Source organism: Mustela erminea, chromosome 1 (assembly GCF_009829155.1).
Source record: "Mustela erminea isolate mMusErm1 chromosome 1, mMusErm1.Pri, whole genome shotgun sequence".
Lineage (NCBI taxonomy): Eukaryota > Metazoa > Chordata > Mammalia > Carnivora > Mustelidae > Mustela > Mustela erminea.
In genome coordinates, this window is record NC_045614.1 from 111549732 (window position 1) to 111573083 (window position 23352).

General features: G+C 47.2%; 1 protein-coding gene across 1 annotated transcript in view; it reads right to left on the reverse strand.

Annotated features, from left to right (window-relative positions):
• Positions 1-23072, reverse strand: part of ST6GAL1 (ST6 beta-galactoside alpha-2,6-sialyltransferase 1) — a 118837-nt gene extending 95765 nt beyond the window's left edge. The window contains exon 1 of the mRNA XM_032338086.1: positions 22970-23072. The gene's annotated coding sequence lies outside the window, so the exon portion shown is untranslated. The remainder of the gene's footprint in view (positions 1-22969) is intronic.
• Positions 23073-23352: the final 280 nt, after the last annotated feature.

Here is a 23352-nt window from a genome sequence, read left to right on the forward strand (position 1 = left end):
CATCTATAGGGCCCAGACCCAATATTATATAGGGCTTCTGTACCAGACCAAGGGCAAACCACAGTGTTCCTTTATTTTTTTTTTTTAATTTAAATGTTTTTGGCAACTACTGTGTGCCAGGCACTTAATATACTAAATTATTCATTTATTCCTCATACAATCCTATGAGGCAAGGAGTGTTTTCTCCATTTTCAGATGAGGAAAAGGGCTTAAGTAACTAGTCAGGGCCCAAAGCTGGGAATTGACAAGGCCAGAATTCTACATGTTGGCCTGCCTCCCCAAGGCCTTCTTCTGCCAGTGTTAGGACAGAACTCCGCCAAGCTCTCTCAACAAAAGCTAAAATTAAAAAGGAGTTCAACACTGAATACATGGGCTCTGACAAGACAAGAAATGGTGTAAAGAATGTATTTCCAGAGAAACAGAAAAAGGAAGCTCTTCTGCCACCGCCGTATGTAAAACACCCAAAGAGGGGAGCTCCTGCTCATTTCTTTGACTGTGTTGTTAACATGTTGTCGGCGACAATCCTTTGGTTTTGACTCTGCCTATTTTAGCTGCCAGCCTGGATATACACAGAGACATATAAGCCCTTTCCACAGTCAGAGCCATACACATACATGATTCCAGGCCTTGCCCTGGTCCTGCAGACCCCTAAACTCTGCCACCCAAATGCAATGAATTTTAGCTCTTTGATCTAATTCTAGAAGGATCGCCATGTATCTAAATAGTGTACTTACATGGCTTTTTTGGTTGTTGTTCAATGTTAGATATTATTCATTACTTCCTACTATGGAAAACAAGAACTTTTAGCTTGCTTTTACCACCATCCCAAGTACCTCTTCTACTTTTAATATAGTTAAACCGTTTTGTTTTGTTTTGTTTTGTTTTGTTTTGTTTTGTTTTCATTAAGGCAATACTAGATGTTACATGATTATGACCAGACAAATGATTGTTCACAGGCAAGCTCTGGGGTGTGCTATGGGTCACTCCTTTTGTGTATATTCCTTGTCATTTCTGGAGTCCATTCATGTCTCTCTTACTTATCAGCTTCGTCTTCTACATACCTATCACTAATTTAGCCCTCAAGTTTCCAACTTTTTTTTTCCCTTGAAGCTCTCCCTTCTGGAATCTTCTGTCCTCCTACTCCAACCTGAGCAGCTTGCTCTCCAGACTTCAAGGAAGACTCCTATTCTTCCGTCTTAATTTACCTACCCACAATTTTGAAGGAACATATCTCAAGTTACTTCCTCAGAAAGGATATGTGGGAGATACAATAATTGAAGTTTCTTATATCTGAGAATGCCATCATTCTTCCCTCACATCTGATTAATACTTTTTGTGAATATAAATTCTTGGTTGGAAATAAATCCCTCTCGGAACTTTAAAGGTATGGCTCCATTGCCTTCTAGCTTCCAGTGCTGCCACAGAATCAGATTTCTATTCTTCTATGTAATCAGTTTAGGATTTGTTTTTTCCCTCACGTCTTCAAGCTTTGCGTCTGGTTTCTGTGGGTTTTTTCCCACAATGATGTGCTTTGATGTGTGTCTTTTTTCATTCATAGCACTGGGCACGCAAGTGAGTTTTTTCATCTAGAAGCCTATGTTCCTCAGTTCTCAAAATTTTCCTTGTATTATTTCTTTGATAAGTCTTCCCTTCCATTCTATTCTTTTTTCTCTATTCTTTTTTTTTTTTTTGTATGTCCTCCTATTCAGAAGTCGAACTTCTTAGAATGATCCTTTCTTATTTTTCATGCATAGCTCCCTTTTCTTTTGGTTTCTAAAACCAAAACCTGTGTCTAAGACTTCATCAACTTTATATTCCAAACCCCATACTGATTCATTGATTTGTATCATACTTTTAATTTCCAGGGGTTCTTTCTTATTCTCTGAATACTCCTTTTGTGGCACACTGTCTTCATTTTATTACTGTGCTACCTTGTCTTGCCTCCAAGACACCAGTAATCATAATTTTTGTGAAGTTTGCTTCTCTCCCTGCACTGTCTCTATTTCTTGAGAGTCTCTTATCATGTGGTCGTTGTTTGTCTCTTTTTGGTTTCTGTGTTTTATGCTTCAAACTTTTCTCAAATATCTGGTCTTTTTAAATTCAAAAGTGAGACACTAAAGGTTGACCAGAAGCTCCACGTAGGGGCTGGGCCGGTGGCTTACCAGAGGAGGGTTGAGAGTCATCCCACCATTTTATTTAAAGAACTCTAAATATCAATAGCTATAGGCCTTTTCCTTTTCTCTTGGGCTATTATGTTTATGCAGAGAGACCTCTCTAAGCTCATGACTAGGGAAAAGGGGAGATAACCACCCCTAGCTTCCAGTCACTGGTAACCACCACAAAAACAAAGTTGGGGAGAGATGGTTTCACTGTTCAGTATGGAAGCTTTTATTCATTCCCTCTTATAGAAAGGCATCTCACGCATGCCCGTCTCAGGTTGGCCTGCTCTGCCTGATCTTAATCAGGTCTTAAAGTTGAGTTTGTTCCTGGAAAGATCCTCAAGAGGAGTTTTAGTGACCAGGAAAAGAAAAACAAAAAACAGCTTGTTTTCCAGGCAGAGTTTCAAAGGCCAGACCTTTAGGCAAGCATTAACACAGGTTCATAATCACTTATCAGGCACTTATCAGGCATATCTGAGGCCTGCTAAGTGTTGAGATTCGGAATGCTTCATACTGTGGAAAAGCGGTTTGCGCCCCCACTGCCTATGGCCTGACACCTGCAGCCAGTGTGGGCCAGCTGGCGGGCCAGCTCCTCATAATGATACGGATTAATATTTCTGCCGCAGGAAAAATATGTGTTTATACAAAGTAGGTTAAGGATTTATAAATAGCCTCATATGAGTCCAGGACAGGTTTTGCCACCAAACAGGTTAAAAATAAAACTTGGTTTTCACAGATTTTTTTGGATTTGGAAATTGCAGATCAGAGATGGTGTGTGCATGTCGTACATACCTCCTACACCTCTAGTCACACTTGGGGCATTTTCACAGGGATTTTGTCACTCTGTGGGTCTGCCTGCTTGCAGCGAGAGGTGGAAAAATGAGGCAAGCTGGAATGTGGGGGCGTGGGGAGGCCGGGTTCAACAGCGAGAGTGCCTAGCGGCATAGTCGCTTGGGAAGTGTGCGTCCTGGTTCTAGCAAGCTCTGTTACTTTGAAAAAGTTACTTACCCTCCCTGAGGCTTGATGTCCTCATCTATAAATTGTGGGTAATTCCAACGAATTCTGAAGTATTTTCATGAGGGTTAAGTTAAATTCAGCCACCATTTCCAAGGCATTGCTCTGGGTCCTCAGAAAAGAGCTACAAATGACAGAGATAAAGTCCCTGCCCTGGTAGAAACAACGTTTCAGTGAGAAGAGACACAGAGTAAGTACGTCAGATGACCACATAGGCCACTGAAGAACAACAGGCAGGATAAAGGGGAGAGAACCAAGGGGGTGAGGGAGGAGGCTGACGCCAGATTATCCTATACAAGGAGGTCAGAATGACCTTTCAAATAAGACGACGGTTAGTTAGAAACCTGAAGGAAAAGAAGGGGACACGATGAGAGCGTATGAAGGAAGGGTGTTCCAACTGAGTGGAACAGCAGTACAAAGGCTCTGAGGGGGGAAAAAAGTGTTTTATGTTTAAGGGACATGAAGTAAGACAGAATGAAGAGGCAGAAAACTGTAGAGGCTGAAGTCTGTGAGGACCTGAGGACTGAATCATGCAGAGCCTTGTAGACCTTTCTAAGAATTTTGGCTCTGAGTAACATGGAGAGCCCCTGTCAGTTTCTGAACAGAAAAATGACATGCTACTACATCTTTCAACACAATCATTCTAGTTACTGTTTTTGAGGAGACCATAGGAGGAGGAATGCAAATAGAAGGAACAGTTACGACACTCTTCCAGGAAATAAAAGCAGAGATTGAGCTTTCCTGGACCAGCGTGACTTTAGTGGGTCAAACAAGTAGTCAGTTCCTTGATTTACTTTGCAAGTACAGCTGACGTGGTTTGCTGTTGGCCTGGATGCAGTATGAATAAAGGACAGTCAAGAGGACTCCAAGTCTGACGTCTTAGCAACTGGAAAGATGAAGTTTTCGTCTCCTAAAGTGGGGATGGCTGTGTTCTTTCTTTCTTTTTTAAGATTTTATTTATTTATTTGAGAGACAGAATGAGGGAGGGAGAGAGAGCACACGAGCAGGGGCAGAGGGAGACAGAGAAGCAAACTCCCTGTTGAGCAGGGAGCCCGATGCAGGGCTCGATCCCAGGACCCTGGGATCATGCCTTGAGCTAAAGGCAGACGCTTAACTGAATGAGCCACCCAGGCACCCCAGGGATGGTGGTTTTCGAAGGAAAAGCAGTTCAGTGTTGGACCTGCTGTCATTTTAATGTTTATTTGACACCCAAGGAAATATGGTAATTGAATTTAAGAGTATGGTGTTCAGGGAAAGGTATGCAGTGGAGCTATAACTTGAGGGCTGTTGGCTAGGGGACAGAGAAGAGGCCAAGTCCAGGGGCTGCTCCCTGAGGTGCTCCAAAGTGAACAAGTGACTATGAGTCAACAAAAGAAATGGAGAAGCCAGTGACAGAAGAGGAGAACCAAGGGGTGCGCTATTCCAGAAGCCAAGAGAAAACACTTTTTCAAGAGAAATGGAATAGCCAACCATAACAAACTTTACTGATAAATCAAGATAAGGACTGAGGTTTAACCATTGGGATTGACAATATGGAGGTCACCGGTGAACCCGACAGGTGTGCTCTTTGTGGAGTGATAGAGGTGAAGCACTGATTCAACTGGGCTTAAATCAGGAGAGATGAACTACAGGGAGCAAATGATTCTTTCAAGGAACAAAGAAATGAGGCAGCAGCTGGCGGGGTAGATGAGATCGGGGAAGGAAGTGCATGTGCATATGTGTGTGGGTGGGCTTCAGTGGGAGAAAAACAACAGCCACAGATAGACAGATGGGGCGGGCAGATGGGAATGGTCCAGCAGAGAGACAGAAACATTGGAAAGAGAAGGGAATATTGCTGGAGTCCAGTCCTTAATTAAGTAAGGGAACAGGATACAGTGAATGAGTGGAGGGGTTGGTCTTAAAGGAGCAGAAATAACTCCTCATCCGCAGTCACAGGCAGAAAGCAGAATTTATGGGCATACATTTGGTGGTAGAAAGGTGTGAAAGTTCTCTGGCTGCATTTACTTTCTCAGCTAAATGGGAAACAAGGTTCTGACTGAGAGTAAGGAAGGGAGGAGAGGCACCAAAGGTTTGAAGACCGAGAAAGAGGTGTGAACAGTCACCTGGACTAGAGAGAAGGGCAGTGGTTCTCAGCCAAGATTGCCCACTGGAATCAACAGCCGAGCTTTGAAAAAGGGTAGTGAGATCCAGGTCTGCTCCGCGAAGACTTTGAATTCATTCATTCTAGACGGCATTCAGGCAGCAGCCCCTGGTATGATCTCCCCTGGTAATGCTGATGGAAGCCAGAGTTGAGAACCACCAGAGCCACAGTCTGAAGATAACCTGACAATGCCCAAGTCCACTTCAGGATGGTGGTCGCGAATTAGAGCGGGAGCCGTCAGGACAGCCGCCTGCTTCTCTACCGTGGCATTCAGCCGTGGGCCACAGGCGTGGCCTGGACCGTGAGCTGGAGGGAACCAGGGTTACATGAGACCCCGGTAAGGGGCACATCCTAAGAGTCCAGTAAATGGGAGCTGCTGTTTATTTTTATCACCAGCAAAGTGACATAAACTATCCTTGTAGCAAATATCAAATATAATTCTGTTTTTATCTTATCCAAATGATTCACCCGATTTGTATCTACCACAGGGTTTTGAAGTCATTTGCAAATAACTGAAATCACAGATGTCTATCCTGAAATGTTAAGGAGATGTCCTGTGGTTCTTTGTGACACTGAGTGCTACATAGAGGGTCACTGGAATTCACCGGCCACCCCTCACCCCCAGCCTCCCCAAGTCCTAATGTGATAACAACAGTTCTGTGCCAAACTTTGGTGAAGCCTGCACTTTAGGGGTTCCGTATTTGCAACTCCTGTCTGGTGATGTACTACTCCCTCTGGGGAGGTCCACCCTTGATTCTAGCCCTGGGCCTGGAGAGATCTCTGTGGTGACACATGCCATCTCAACACCCCTTCCCCGAGCCACTCTTGGCTAGGACCCTGTCCATGTCTACCCAACTGCTGAAAAAAGACTCTCTCCTGAGCCTCAACTGTGTGAGCTTGAATGCCAGCAGAGGGCAGGAGCCCTGGGGGTTTCCCTGCTGGTCCCCCAGTGTTCCCCATTGTCAACTCCTACCCACCGTTATCAGTGGATTTCATGCCAAATCTCGGTGTGAATGTCCTTCTACCCTACCCAACCTCCCAGGTAAACCCCCCATGGCGATCTCACCGGCTCCTCGGCCCCGCCCCGCCCCTGCCTCTTGTTCCAGCAGCAATTCCTGCGGTTCCCATTCATCTGTGTCCTGATTCTGTACCCACCTCTCCTCCTAAAAAGAGGCTCTTCTGGGGAAAGACTGGACCTCATGGAGCTTCCTATCCACAATGCCTAGCACAGTGTCAGACCCATCAGGCAGCCAAAAACTGAAAATCACTATGACATTAAAAACAACCACCATTTATTATCACTAATTACGTGCTGGGACGAGGTTAGGCACTACACAGGACTCCCACCAATGCCACAAGGCAGCAGTGATTAATACAGATGACAGATGAGACACCGAGGGTCGGAGAAGGTGAGTTCCCGAGTTCATACAGGGAAGTAAGTGGCCAGAAGAAGAACGAGAAGATAAAGAAGAAGTAGAGGCATATGTGGAATTAAACCCGAGTTTATCTGGCAGCAAGCATGTGGTGTTTTTCACATTATAAGGTTTTCTGAGAAAGAGGACCCTGCAAATGGCAATGGGCAAGTCAGGGAGTTGCCTCCCAGCCCGCACTCTGGGCATCACCTGGGCCATCTGGAAGATAAGAGAAGGACTCCTTTTTCATTCATCTCCTCCATACCTGATCTTCCCTCTCCTCCCAATTTATGGGCAGAATAAAATGTTCATTGTGTAGGGCAAAAAAGGAACCGCCACAAGCCCTCTGGCAGGAAGCATCTTCTGAGGATTTATCCCTCACACGCGTCATTAACCATCCCGGCCTCGGCCGGCATCCTCCCAACACCATACAAGTGACAAAGGCTGTCTGCAAACACCATACAAGTGACAAAGTGACAAAGGATAAATGAAGGCCCGACCCAACTGCTTTTGTCAGAGCTTCCTCACTGCCCTGCCTCCCTCTCACCTGGGACAAATCCCTACAATCCTGGTTTCCAACAGGATAAGAAAAAGAAGACAAAATCCTAACCCTGACTCCACCCGCCAGGGGCTCAGCTCCACGGATCAGCCCAGAGAGCATTTCCTATTTCATCTTGCTGCTTGGGCCTCACTTCCAAGCCCAGAAGTGACGGGTGAAAAAGGACTGCCCTGAGTGTTCCCCATCTTGGGCTCCTGCCTCTCCCACTGCGCTCCCACACTTTCACCTTCCCTAGAGAGCACCTGCTCACGCTCGCTGGGGTTGATGGTGCCCTGGTTCGGCGGGCAGAGGGCGAGCCCGGGGAGTCCTGGCCACTGTGCTGGGCCTGGGCTGTGCTGGGAACCCAGTCAGCATCCTGCCATTCAAGGGGCGGCTGTCTAACATAGCTGACTTCGTGGAACACAGGAGTATGGTGTCCGAGATGAAACGTCTTCTCTTTGCTGTAGAGGCCGGCAACTAGAGGGGCCCATCTTGAGCTAATGCGGAGCTCAAATCCTGTGTCAGCATAGCAGAGAGACCAGTAGGATGAAGAAACTGGTTTCTTCAGCGGTTAGGAGTAGCTTGGCTCTCACTAAAACCATCCCATCACCCCACACACAACATACACAACAGGGCTTTCGGACACCCCACTCCCAACCCCGGTGGCATGGTAGGTCCCAGTCCAAACCCTTGAACAATCCCAATCCTTCCTGGGGCACATGTGAGTTGCCTCAGGCCACAATAGCTCAGTCCTGAAGTCTGGCTGCCAGCCCGCACTGATGGATTGTGTTAGAGACCAATTTCTCAAGGACAGTGCCTTACCTTGTTCTCATCAGCACTCCTGAAAAGTAAAGCCTATTCCAGAGGCCCCTGGCCCTGTCCCTCCTATCCCTTTTCCAGACCACAAGCCTCTCGCAGACAGACATGGCAGAGGCCTGGCAGCTCCGGCATTCCTTCCCGTGGCCCGGCATGGCTGGGACACCCTCCTCTGCCCAGGAGAGCTCCCCACGCTGTTCCCAGCGGTCCCAACTCAGCTCTCACCCAGACTTTGCCAGCAACCAGGAAGGCAGGCAGGAGTCCTCTCTCCGCCGGCAATGGGAGAGACCCAGACAGAGGACCTGCCCCCTCCCTGTCCACCGCCTCCTCTCATAATCCCCAGCTGCTTGTCTGAGTCAGGAGACCACAGTTTCTTGCCCGGTGACCAAGCAGTTTGTTGCAAGCCTTCAGGGAGCAGGTCTGTGACTGTGGGAGTTTTTATGGACACCTGTGGATGCTCTAACAGATGTCTGTAAGTTCTCAGAAGGGCAAGGGGCGTGCCAGCAATAACAAACCCTTCTGTGTGGTTCTTTTATTCTTTGTCATCTTTTCACATCTATGAACTCATTTGAACATAAAAACAAATCTGAGAGTAGGCAGCCCCACAATTATTATCCCCTTTTATGGATCAGGAAATTAGGGTTAGGATTAAGTAGCTTGAGGCTATCACAGCTGCAGTCTGGACCACAATTTGGCTCTTATATTTGCCTAAAACTTAGACAGAAAAGAGATTTCTATTTCATAAGTCTCTATGTAGGTAAAATCTATATAAAATTTGGTTATCTAGAAAGTCTACCTATAAAAAATAACTTTTCATATTTATTTGTATTTCTATATTTTATGTTGCCCAAAGGTGGCCACTTCCGGTCTCCTGTGCACCACAAATCACAGCACAGTAGAAAAACCATGGGCTTAGGCGTGCAGGCAGCTCGAGGGGTTCACGCCACAGTCTCCCATTGTGCAACTTTGGGCAAATAAATCTCTCTTAACCTCAAGTTTCCCCTTCTGTACCACAGGGATAATTATGTTCATTCTATAATAGGGCTGTTAGGCAGCCTAGAGATACAGTGCGTCATACCTGGCACACTGGGCACACTTAATGAACAGTGGCTACTCTTTCGTCCATCCTTTGTTCTCCAACCGCCACCAATTACTCAGGGCTACCCCGACCTTCACTGCTCCAAGCTCGTGCTCTGGCTCCCTGCTAGGCCAGGGGGATGCTCTTATCCCATCCCCCACCCACCAGAGCTTTCCCTATTCTTCAGCGTCCGATTCAAACACTATCTCCTTGGTGAAACGTTCCCCTTCATCCTCTGGGCCCTGCCAGCCACTGGTCATTTGGTTTACAGTGTCTCATTCTGCCTAGAGTTCAGTGTTCATGTAATTGACTCACCAAACTTCCCCATGAAAAGACAGTGTCTTGTTCATGCATAGTACCTCCTACCTGCTCTCCACAACCTGAGCATCAGCATTTAACAATACCTTTTTTTTTTTTTTTAAGATTTTATTTATTTGAGGGGTGCCTGGGTGACTCAGTTGTTAAGTGCCTGCCTTGGGTTCAGGTCATGATCCCAGGGTCCTGGGATGGAGCCCCACACTGGGCTCCCTGCTCAGCGGGGAGTCTGCTTCTCCCTCTCCTGCTCCCCCTGCTGTGTTCCCTCTCTTGTTGTGTCTCTCTCTGTCAAATAAATAAACAAAATCAAAAAAAAGAAAAAGAAAAAAAGAAAAAGAAAAGAAAGAAAAAAGATCACATTTATTTGAGAGGAAGAGACAGGGAGGGAGTGTGAGTGGGGGAAGGGGTAGACAGAGAGGGACAAGCAGACTCTGTGCTGAATAGGGAGCCCCACGCAGGGCTCAATCTCAAGACCCTGAGATCACAACCCCTAACTGACTGAGCCACCCAGGTGCCCCAACAATACCTTTGATGCTTAACACAAAATTGTATAGAACCGAAAGCCACCCAATATCCCACCACCCAGAATTTTTTAAAAAAAGAACAGAAAAGAAAAAGATTAATATCATTCTTTGCATGTCTCTACATTTACACGTAGATAGAAGCACGGAGGAGGACAGAATGCATGAAACATGGATGGCTGAAGGAGCTTGAAAAAATAGCTACTTTTTATTTTTACATGATATTTTATTTCCATTCTACCAAAAAGTAAAATTTTTTAAAAAGCTTTACTTCTCATAACCGTTTCTCCAGAAAAGCAGGTATTATTTTCCTTAAAGATCCCTCCCAGTTTAAGAAAAGAATGAGCTGAAAGGCTGGAGCTGTGACTTTTCTCTTTGGACCGACTGAGACAGGGCAAGTTAACACGTCGGCGCTCCCACGGCCCAGCCTTCCCCTCTCCTCACCGTCTTGCTGCTTCTCACATTCCACTCCTTTGCCTTCCTGCCCACCCTGGCTGCACTCTGTCTGAATGGATTCAAGGCTCACCACCCCCTTTCTTTAAAATAAATAATCATTAAAAAGAAAAAAAAAAAGGAGGGGGCTCACCCAATGACCCTTAACATGCCTTCCTAAGTGCACGTGGGATTCACCCTTTCCATCCACAGGTAGGTTTTCCCACAAAGGGCTCCTATGTGCTACACCCCTGAGTTCTCGCACGCATGAGAACTGGCCACCTGCCTTATGCTTGCTGAGTGAGTTACGTCAGTGCAGAAGTCTTCAGTCACGCTGCCTTTCCCTCAGAACCCTGCGAACATTTCTTCGTGTTCTCAAGTTTTCTCCTGCTGCTGACCAAGCCAGAGGCCAAGAGGACTTTTTGCTCTGTGCAGAGACAGATGGCTCCCAATACCCATATTCCTCCTCTTCCTTTTTGTTATAGAACACCTTCCCGAAACTGGAGTTTTCAGTGGGTGCCCAGCTCCCCAGCTGGAGATGTTCTCCCAGCCTCCTTTACACTCAGGTGTGTCCACGCTTGGGCAACAGACTGTGAGAAGAAGTGATGTGTGTCTCTGTGGATGATCCAATTACCGTTCTGAGACATCACCGCCGGAGGACTTTTAGACCTCTGATTTTCTCTGATTCATTTCCTTATCGTTCTTGGCATCCACTGTGATTCTCCTCAAGCCTTCCCTCTCAAACAATTTAGTTTTCATTGTGTGTTGCTTTGTTCCTTCATTAACTTTTCCATAGCGATGTATCTCATTTGTTTCCTTATTCTTCATTTCATTCCATAGTTGGATCATCTTGTCTCTGAGATCTCTATTATTTTTCCAAAAAAACCTTTGTTTGAATGCTTGAATGGATATTGTTTCTCCAACCCAAGAACCAACTCCAAGCCAGAAATTAGCTTGGGAGTTGGGGAGAATAGGCCAATGGAATCCCATTTTTCACTGGCTAGGACAGAATAATTTTACTCATAGGTCATCTGTGAGTCATCCACCTTCCTTATTCTACTCATTCTTAAAGGAACAGCACAAGAGGCCCCTGTTCCATACTCTTCCATCCCAGACTGATTGCTCCTTCTCCAGTCCCCAAGGGTTTATTGGAACTAAACATTCACAGGTAATGCTCAGGCTACTAAGTGAAATTGGAACTTTTGAGAAAGGGCGTGGATCTTCATCTGCCTTTTATACATGGTTAGGCACATAAAGGTTTTCCTTGAAGACTCTGAAGATTTTCTGAATGAAAAGGAGGGCAAATACTCAGAGGTAGCCTTCAACACCAGCCCCACCAGTTCCAATTTCTCTACGTTGGAAAACACCATGATGCCGGTGGAAGGAAAAAGATACAGCAGGATTATTACCCTTAAAAGATCAAAAGAGAAGGAACAAGCACCTTACCAGCAAGCCAGACCTTCCCAACCTGCCTCTGCAGGTACTGTTGTGGGAGCTGATTAGGCCTACATTCAAGTACAAGCACCTCAATTCATTCCCTGGCTGACTTTGAGCAAGTCGCTGGACTTCCTTCAGCCTTTGATTCCTCACCTACTAAATGGAGATAATGGTACAGAGCCCACATAGGGAAGTTATGAAAATTATAGATAATGCCTGAAATGGTGCAGCTCCACCCTCACCACTTTCTGCTTTATGAGCTCCTTTCCAGGATCACCAACCTACTAGTGGTTCCCTCCACAACCAGTAAACCATTTTTCACCCCACAACTTTGCCCCTCAGCCCCTTCTTCAAACGCCCTTTCCCTGGATGTTAAAGGTCACTGCCCTCCAAGACACAGCTTAGGTGCCCCCTACACCAGAAAGTTTTCTCAGACTCGCTATACCATCTTCCCCACTTCATAATATTTATCATACAATATTATAATTAACACCTTCATGTCCTCCTTCAACCAAGCTCCTGAAGAACAGAACTGTGGGAATGTTTGGGTCTCTGTTCCAAAAGTGCACATTGTAGAGGCTACCGCACACATTCGAAGTTTGTTGAATGAACAAAGCAAGAACTCTGAGAAGAGGAAGAGGGTGACACAGGAAGTCTGTCAGTCACTGACCTCCAAGGCCCTGTTCATTACACTGAATGTGTGTGTGTGCGCTATCTACAACATGGGCTCTTTATGTAAATATTCCTAATGTCGCGCACAATGACTAGCACAAAATAGGCACTCAATAAATATTTGGTGAATAAATTACTGTCAAATAAACTTCAAAAGAGAAGAAACTGTTTAAGAACCTAGAACCACAGGTGCACGATAAGGCCTTCACAATGCCTCTGAGTCTCATTTACAAGCTAAAGGCACATGAGGGAGCCAAGCAATGGTAACTGCCACTCTGTGGCCCCACTCACCACCAGCGTGTGTATACCCAGTCATAACCAGATAATGAGTCAGGTGGATCTCCCAGCTTTAAAGGGCAAGCAAAAAGTTTTTTAAAAGGGCAAACCAGGCTTTACACAAACTCTTACCAAAAAGGGGAATAAGCAAATGCTATCCACACATGAATTCTTTCCTTCATATGTTCTCAGGGGAAAGACAGAAAACTTCCATCAGCACCTCTAGGGAGAAATTCAGCCAACCCTCCAGTGAAACTAAGAATCAACCACTTCTCAGACTCAAAAGACATAGAATTCTTAGCAGTGAAATAACCGGTAATGTAACACAGAGAAAAAGCTATCCCCATGCCAGCCTAAGTCCTTAGCAGCAGTGAATCTTTGGGTCAGTCTCTATCTCACTCTGAAGCTCAGTTTTCTCATCTGCAAAATGGAGCTAATGATACCCACACACAGAGTGTGGCTATGAGGACTAGATGAGAGAACATACGCAGTGCCTCATCAGGGCTAGGAGCACAGCAAAAGCCCAGAAAATGGTAAACTTGCTACGTGGCCTAAGGTGGACTAACACTTAAGTCCAAGAGGCTCTTCCTCTTGGGAAAGGGACAAGCATTCAATATGGCGGGTGCTGTCAACTCAAGCCCGGAGGACTTTCAAGAGGTTGCAAAGGGTAGAGTGTTGCTAAATTTAAAGCTGAATGACATGTCAGCTCTGTGCTAGGGAAACCAGAAGATGGATGCAGATTTGGAAAGACTGTAATGAAAAAAAAATTTACAATCATCCTCCTGGGACATGTAGTTCTTTTCTGGTTGCCAGATTTCCTGGTCATCTAAAGTGTATGTGATATATTTATTACTGTGTAAATGATTTATGAATATAAAGTCATGCAGGCTGAAGTCAAGGACAGAACAGGAGGAGGGTTGCCAAGATCCAGGGGAAACAATGGTTAAGCCTCCTTTGAAAGCGTCCATTTTTCCCCACCTTTACAAAGCAGGTGAGAGCTGCTCTGGTTACATCCTCAGTCCTCCGTAACTTGCCCCAAGCCCGCAGTCCTACTTTGCCTTGTTCTGCTTCCCACACCATGGTGGCCATAAATACCCAAGGTTGGAAAGGGCCTTCTTCACAGGCATTTAGGTCAACTGGTCTGCAAAGCAGAAATCTTCTGATGGCAGACAAGTTCACATGCAACGTTGGTTTGAATACTCCCCTGACAGGGAGTTCACTGCCCTGTGACATAGCTTGTTCCATGGTTGGGCAGCTCTGCTGAGTAAGTTCTTCCTAATCTGCCATGCCACTACGTCTCCCCCAACCTATGCTGGTTCTCCCCTCCACAGCAGCCACCCAGTGTGCCTCTGATCCTTTTTCCACATGAAGGAGGTGCCTCTTCCTACCTCCTGCAGGCTAGAAAGCCCAGTTTCCACATTCATCCCATCTCCAATACGGTGGCCTAAACCTCTGTCTTCCAAGTCGCCCATCTCTGGGTGTGCTGCATTTTACCATGATCTATATTAGAGCCAGGGAAACAGAACCCTCCAGATGGGTCTGATCAGGCAGACAGAGCCAAGCAGCACTGGGGCACTTCATCCTCCAAGCCTGATACCAAATACCCCTCCCCTTCCCTTCTCCCTCCTTCATCCCTCTCCCTCCAGGTCTGGACCGCCCCTTAAGCATCTCCTCAGGCCCTGGGAACAAAAACAAACTTGGCAGTACCAGGGTCAGTGCAAGGCGGAGGAGAAGGTATGACGCAGCTCTGTATCTTCCCTTGCAGCCTAGGGCACCCAAGCAGGCAGGCTATCTCCAAAAATAACCCCGTCCAAACAGTCAGCCTCTTAGTAATTTCCAAGGGGCCCTTCATTCCAGCTTTCCAGGGTGTGGTTCTCAGTGTCCCTGTGCCCGTCCGTTCCCTCGCCACCCTTCCCAGAGCTTAATGGATTGGCTTCATTTAGCCACTGACATTTACAACCATTGTTCCACATGTCAAGGATCTAAATACACTTAGAAATATATTTTTATGGAACATTTTTATGGTTAAATAAACATCAAAATATAGAGTGTAATGCAACTATGAGAAAAATATCTGTACATACCAACAGGAAAAGATCTCCAATTTGTATAGTAAAGTGAAGTATAGTAAAGTATAGTAAAGTGAAAAAGGCAGGTTTGTAAAGTGGTAGTTATAATGAAATCTTTTCACGGAGTTTTTGTTTTTTTATTTTTTTTTTAAACTTCTATGTATTTTTTGGAGAGAGAGAGAGGCAGAGATCCTGTGTGAGAGAGCGAGCACGAGCACACGTGGGGGAGTGGCAGGCGGAGGGAGAGGGAGAAGCCGACTCCCCACCGAGCAGGGAGCCCATGCAGGGCTTGATCTCAGGATCATGACCAGAGCCCAAGGCAGCAGCTTAATCGACCGAGAGGCCCAGGTGCCCCTATTTACTGATTTTTTTAAAAAATGTTATCTGCATATAACCATGAATACACACATGAACATATATACCAAAGGGGCTGAAGGACCCACGAAGCACAAAGATAGTCACTTCAGGGAGAAGTGGGATCAGGGAAAATGGCAAAAAAGTGAGGTGGTTCCTTTTTAACCCTGTTTGAATACCGAATCCGATTTCATTTACTACAGTGTATGAAGAAGCCCCCCGACCTTAGGTTTACATTTGCCCCTTTGTCACTGATCACCTCAGAGCTGGAAGGGGCCTGGAGAACTCAGAGTTGGGTCCCTGAGGTGGGGTGCCCAGGGTGGCTTACCTCTTGCCTAACACACAGCTTGCTAGCAACAGCCGGAGACCACAGTCACAGCCCAGGCATAGTGCTGACATAATGGGACCCCCAGAGGATTAAAGAGAGGGCTTCAGCTAAGTTATTAAAACAAATCAACTTCCTTCTTTTGGTTGAGTTAGAAATTCCTGCTTGGATGAAGAGCCAGAGAGAAGAAACCAAGCTCATGGAGTCTGGAGGAAAAGGGGTCTCAGACTCGGGGCCTGTCATACAGGCACAGCTAGATGGCCCTCCCTCCTTGGGGCTTCCTGCCCTCATCGATAAATCAGAGGGAAAGGCTAAGTGAGAGGGGACAAGGCGAGATTCAGGGGTATGGGGTGCTCTGTGGGCCAGGGGCTCATCTGAGCAAGCAGCACAGTCTCAGAACAAGACTGGCAGCAACACTCCCTGAACGCATCCCAGGTGGTGGGGCCGGCATCTGTGACCTTGACTCCATATGGAAACTCTGCCTCTCAGGAAGGGAAGGCTGGAGTCCAGTCTGAGTCGGGTCCACCTAACATCGAGCTGCTTGGGCTATCGCATGGATGACCTCATTCAGTACTTGCTAAACTGTTATAAATGTGCTCAAAAGCATACAACTTGTAATGGGCAGGGGACATTCTGCAAAATTATGGGCTCCTGACTCTAAATACGGGGCTCCTTCCATCCTGTCAGTTTGGGAGGCAGCAAAGCCTTCTCACTTGAGTCGTAAGACTTAAAAAGTTCGCCAGCTGGCACTCTCTCTCTCTCCCTCCGTCACACACACACACACACACACACACACACACAGTCTCATAACAGTGACACCAAAGACAGGGTCCAAGGGCAGGACCACTCAATGTCTCAGATATGCATCATGCTGTTAAGATGTCTGGGATGTGCTTCCAAGTTCTCTGGGCCAGACTGTGGGACTACAGATCAGCTATGAATTTTGATAATTTTTGAAGTGATTACTTAACGGGGGTTCATTAGACTACTCTTCCTACTTCCGCATCTTTGAAATTGTCCTTAAGAAGAGGTTTTTGGGGGTTTAGTCAGTTAAGCATCTGACTCTTGATCTCAGCTCAGGTCTTGATCGGAGGCGTGAGTTCAAACCCCACAGTGGGCTCCACACTGGGCATGGAGCCTGCTTTAAAAAAAAAAGGAAGAAGAGAAGAAGAAGAGAAGGGGAAGAAGAAGAGGAAGAAGGCTTTTTTAATAATGCATCATGCAAGTGGATCACTTCCCTCTCAATCTGTCACCTGGTAGGCTATTTCATTTTAATGAACTCTGCTTTCCTCAGCACAGAAAGCCACACAATGGCCTGCTATCGTGTTAAGAAAGAATATTAGGGCCAAAGTTTCTGCAGATTTTGCAATATTGCAATTATAACAATAATAGCCTTCACTTACTGAGGGTTACCTGTATACCTGTCAAGGTACTAGACCCTTTAGCTCTGTTTCATTTAATACTTACAATGGCCCAGGGAAGTAAGGGCTGTCCATGCTGCCCATTTTATAGAGAAGGAAACTAAAGTTCAATGAGCTTAAACTAGTTTGTCTCTAACCGTGATAAGGATGAGCCAGAATTCAAATCCTTCATCACAAGAAAAAATTCTGCAACTATATATGGTGACAGATTATTTTTTCAAGATTTTTTTTTAATTTATTTGTGAGAAAGAGAGAGAGAGCGCACATGCAGAGGGAGAAGCAGAGGGAGCAGGACAATCAGACTCCACACCCAGCAGAGAGCCTGATGTGGGGTTCCATCTCACAACCCAAAGATCATGACCTGAGCCAAAACCAAAAGTCAGGTGCTTAACCCACTGAGCCACCCAGACACCCCTTAACTAGATATCTTGTGGTGATCATTTCACAATATACACAAATGTCAAATCACTAAGTTGTATACCTGAAACTAATATAATGTAGTATGTCGATCATGGCTCAGTAAAAACAAATCAAATCCTAAATTACTTAGGCTCTTAATTTCTACTGCTCCCACAATACGTAATACTTCAGTACTTTAAGACTTTATATGTAATTGGGACTAAATCTGTAAGGGCTTTTGTTTGTTTTGGTTTTTTTTTTTTTTTTTTAGATTTTATTTATTTATTTGAGAGAGAGAGCACTAGAGGGGGTAGGGCAGAGAGTACTCCCAATGAGTGGGGAGCCTGGCACACGGCTCTTTTGATCCCAGAACCCTGAGATCATGACCTGAGCTGAAGTCAGATGCTTAACCGACTGAGCCACCCAGGCACTCCTACGAAGTTTTTAAATGATCATATTCTTTAAAATGTGACCCAATCATTTTAACCTTAGGATTCTATCCTATGGAAACTAGCTTGGAATATAGACAGAGATGTATTTGCAAATGTTAATCACAGCATCAATTACCATAGGGCATATTAGAAGTGGTTGGGCTATGCCTTATCCCAGAAGACTTCCCAATGCTCATTTCGGGTGCTTGCCCTTCCTCTGTGCTCCCACAGCACCCTGTACCAGTCTCTTGTTCCCCAGTCTCCTCCACTAGACCGCGAGTTTCTTTAAAGCTGAGCTCTTCTCACTCATCTTTGGTTCAGAATGTGCACTCAAATATGTGAGGACTAAATTAGTAAATGACCATGGAGCTGCTTATTTGATATCTACAGAAACAGTTCGAGTTGTTGGAAGTCACGAAAGCAGGACTAGAACCCAAGGTCACACGCTGGGCCCTGCCCCTCCACCTTAGACTTTAAACTTTTTCTCAAATGAAAAATTACATAAAAATAGCTACAGTTCAGGACACCTGGGTGGCTCAGTCCGTTAAGCATCGGACTCTTGGTTTCAGCTCAGGTCACGATCTCAGGGTCTTGAGAGGGAGCTCTGTGTCGGGCTCCCAGCTAGGCCTGGAGTCTGCTTAAGAGACTCACACCCTCTTCCTCTGCCCCTCCACCCGCACGTGTGTGTCGTCTTTCTCTCTCTCTCTTAAAAATAAAAAATAAAAAATAAATGGCTGGAGTTTGAATGGTTGAGACAGTTTGGGCTAGGGGGAGAATGCTGGAGGCTCCTTCCTCTACAGGCCCTTGCTGCAGTATCACTGAAGTGATCAAGTGATCAGATCTCATGGGCCACATGACCTCAGACATGCTGAGCCGCTGATATGGGTGATGAATGAAAGACGCAGCCGCAGACTCAGTGATACTGACTTAAACTATGACATGTTTATCTGAGGGTCAAACAAGAAAGGCAAGAGATAACTGCACATACACCAGGATTTCAACCATTTAGAGAAAACAAATCCATTAAAAAAAATTTTTTTACAAAGCGGGGGATGGGGCACCTGGGTGGCTCAGTGGGTTAAGCCTCTGCCTTCCGCTCAGATCATGATCCCAGGCTCCTGGGATGGAGCCCTGCACGGGGCTCTCTGCTCAGCAGGGAGTCGGCTTTCCTTCCTCTCTCTGTCTGCCTGCCTCTCTGCCTACCTGTGATCTCTGTCTGTCAAGTAAATAAATAAAATATTTTTTTTTAAAAAAGGGGGGAACTGCCAAATGTTAACAGTGGTTACCTTTGAATGATGAAATCTTTTTCTGTTTCTCTACACTTTTTTGTACTTTCCAAATTATTCTCAATAGGCATACTTGATTTTTATTATAGGAACATAAATAAAATTTAAATCACCAAATGGATTCGGAAGGGTACCCTGTACCCTACCCATGACCTTAGTAATGACTTTGAAACTGCGTTGCTTACTACATTATTGTTACAGATAAGACTATAAAAAGTCCATCTATTGGAACCAGAATGCCATCATGTCATTTCAGTATACATGCATACAAGCAAGAAAAAGGTGGTTTTCCCCAATTCAATATTTACTGAGCAAATCACTGATACCGGTCTAAGCAAATGCTCCGTATTCCAATGTTCCAGATTAGTGTGAATTTCATCAGTGAACTATTCCTGTCATTTTTTAATGCAACCACATCCTCACAACAGTAGAGAGCTACATTCTCTTTGAAGCCTTCCCTCTTCCACTGGCTCATTTACTCCCTGCTCTTAGTTTGATTCATGAAGAAAAGGGGAACCCTCCACCCCATGCAGGTTAATACTGAGATAAATTAAATCTATTTTCTGTGGGATTCTGAGGACAATTTCCAAAGGGAGATCCAAATGTGTTCTGAGCAAGGGTGATAGGGCGAACAATGGATCTGCTTCCCTGTAACTCCAGGTCAGCCTGGGACCGCACCCTGAGCCTGCCTGTCCTCAGTGAATATGAGACGAACAAATGGAATCACTTCAGATTGCACAACTTGGGTATGAACGTTATGGTTTTGCATTTTATTTGTTTCTTGGTAGGTTTATTTACCTTAGAATCACATGTACTTCACAACTACCCAAGGCCCCCTCTACAATTTGGCAGACATGCACATATCTTTGCTAACTGGAGAAGGTCTCCTAGTTTGAGCAGAGGGCTTACTCTGTGGGGTTACTGTCCTACCAACACTCTCTACCACTTAAAAAGCTGGTGAGCACCCAAGCCTGCCAAGAGGTCTGAGCAGTCATAAGCATGTCACATGACTTGATACCCAAAACAAATCCAGGAGACACATACCCATCCTTCCCCTCACATTATACAATCATATCCTCAAGGAACACAGGAGAGAAGGGTTGACTCCAACCCACTCCTCTGATTCCAAGGCCTAAGCCTCTTCTATCCCACTAGTACAGCCTGTGCAGAGACTGGGCAGAAAGGACTTTCACTCTACAAGGGAGGAAACTGCAGCCCAGGAAGGTAAGCAGCACGAAAAGCTAAGTGAGGTCTCTGTCTTCTGGCTTCTTGCTGCCTTTTGCTTTATGAGATATTCAGAGCAGCTCCCTACTGGACAAGCAAGCAAGAGACAGGGGAACAGGGAGGCGGTCAGAACAAGGGGAAAGGAAACCATTCAATAAACACTAAAGAAAACTGATCCCTGATGATGACTGTAATACTCCTTACCATAGCGACCACTGGGATCCACGGCTTTGTTTAATAACCAACACCTATTTAAGTCCTTAAGGAATTCATTCTCTGACTTAAAGGGTGTTGTTATAACAACCATCATAACTTTGACTTTACTCTGGGGTATCAACAACAGCCCTTTTACGCAAAAAGAGACACTAAAAGCAGACATCTGACTGCGTGTCCTGGGGCGGGAGATTTCTCCTCTCTGGGCATCAGTTTTCCCATTTGGAAAAGAAAAGGGTCTGACTGGAGGATTTTCGAAGTTCCTTATAAAGTGAGCATCCTGATAAGAAAACTACACTCCAGTAGTCTAGAACCCCTAAGAAAAGAAACAAGTGTAGCCAGGAGATAACAGGGACAGGACAAAACAGCACATTCACTTTGGGGAAACCCGGACCTGAAGTGTTTTTTTGGTTTTCCAACTTTTCCTCTGCCAAATATAAAAATAGGCAGCTACTTCCGCGGAACTCTCAAAAAGAATTTAATTAAATAAAATCAATGAAAACAATGCTTTGTTCTCCCACAAGTGGCTCAGGAGTAGCCCGCTTAGAGACACTTTCTTCCCTGCGGGGCTGATGTCAACAGCCCAATGCTTAGGCCCAAACAAAGGCCTCCTGGCACAGGGATGAGAGGCAAAACATCTAAGTCTCCACAGTTGGCCCTATTCCAATCTGAGGGGAAAGGGGCCGTGAGGAGAGAGAAATAACTAAGCTTAGAAAAAGGCTAGGAGAAGAGTCAAGGATTACTAAATCTATCTTTTCTCAAACGAATAAAGAACTCTTGAAAGGGATAATGGAAGGGTACAGCTTTCAATCTGAATTACTTTCTTTGTTTAACTCTGTTGTGCCTATGGCTGCTGACTTTTACACCAACCCCAGAATCCTGGTTTTGCCTCTGGTCCCTGGCAAGGCCTGGGGGCAGTGTGGGAGTGGGGAGGCCCCTCCTCAAGTGCTTCTTTCCGATTTCACTGGGTTTCAACTGGGACAAGTGGCTGCACCTTTCAGGCCTCCGTTTCCTGCTTGTAAAATAAGAGGATTCACTAGATCCCCTTCTGGATCCTCAGGAGCCATGGTTTAGGGCTGAAAGCCCTCCAATTCTCCCGAGGAACAGTTTTAATTGCACGGGTCCTGGCAGCAGGATGGCTCAGCCGCACACTCTGAGGGCAGCGCCTCCACTCCCGCGCACACCAACCACCCCCTCTCACGATCTGAGGGGCTTGCTTCTGCCCCCACACCATCACCTTTGGGGCCAATCCACCCTCCCACCCACGTCACCACTGCCGGAACAGGTCTGATTAACTAGAATCTGCCAAGCTGAGCAAGGCATATGAAAGCAAAGAAAAGGCAAAACAAACGAGAGTGCTCTCCTAGCTGGACCTCAGAATTTCTCCCAAACTGATAGAACTGAAGATACGACCGTCCCTCCTCAGAACAAGAGGCCTTGGCTAGACTTGCTTGTAAAAACATGTAACAATCCCCAAGCCAAAAGGGGCCAGTGACAACCCGAGCCGGCTAGACGCAAGAGAAGGACCTACAAGGCACAGTGCAAGCAAAAGGCCAAGAAGACCCAGACCGCGCCGGGCGCTGTTTAAATTGGACCGTTCTTTCTGCAGGCTGGGGAGGCGCTCGCGATCTCCCGGCAGGGGCGGTCCCCTGAGTGCAGGGACAATGGTGCGCTAGGCACAGGCTTTTGGGGGAGAACCCACGGACCCTTCATTCAGCCCGGGTCTCTAAGACGTGCGGTGGAAGTGAGGGTCCTGGTCCCATCAAGTAGCGCACCACGGCCGGGGACAGGCTCTTGGCCTGGGGTAAGCTTTCTGTAACTGCTTTCGTGTTTCGTTTCCCCCTTCTGCAGCCTGGCAGTTTGGTGCGACGGCCAAGAGGTACCTTTTCCACGTCTCTGTCGTCCTCCTCCGGCCAGGGGCGCCCCGAGCGCCGCTCCCTCCCCAGCGGCTGGAGACAATGGCCCGAGGCCGCAGGGCGGCCCTTCCAGAGCCCGCGAGGCGCGGGGATTCCGGGGCAGAGCGCACGTGCGTTTGTTTTGGTGCCTGAGCCCCCACCTCCGCCGCAGGCCTCAGTTTCCCGGTCTGCAGATCCGGCCGTGGGGACGCAGGACCCCGGAGTCCGCCAGGCGTCCCACACCTTACCGACCGTACGGGGGAGAAAGCGGGGCTCCCGGGGGGCGCGCGCACGTGGGTTTGTTGTGGGTCCGCAGGCTTGCGGAGCCCTGGGGGAAGCCAGGGCGGTCCCTGGGCCAGAACCAACGCGCAGACAGACACCCCCGCCCAAACGGTGACCGGTCCGCGGGCGAGAAGGCTGAGGCGGCGCCGGCCACCGGCTCCGCGCGCCCCGCCACCCCGCCGCCCTGCCGCCCCGCGCCCCTCCCGCGCCCCTCTGCCCGGGCCCCCGGCCGCGCCGCCGCCCTGCGCACCCCTACTCACTCGCTGCGCGCTCGGCCGCCCGGGCTGTGGCTGCTCCGCCTGCTCCGCGCCTTCACGGGCCGGCAGCCGCTCCCTTTGTTAGCGCCGGGCAGTGCCCCAGGCGTCTTCCCCAGCCCGGCCCTGCCCCGCACTCCCCTCCCCCAGGTGCCGCCCGACTCTGCGCCCTGCCGCCGCAGGGGAGCCCGGCCGCTGGGAGCCCGGCGCCAGATCCCGGCAGGAGGGTCCGCCAGGGACAGTGGGGGACCGGGGCTGAAGGGTGGAGGGGACGGCGAAGGAGGGGAGAAGAGCGCGGCAGAGGGGCGGGGGAAGCGACGGTCTCCGTTATGCAAATAGTCGGGCCGACGGGGTGGGTCCCCAGTCACACGGCGCCCCAAACCCCCTGG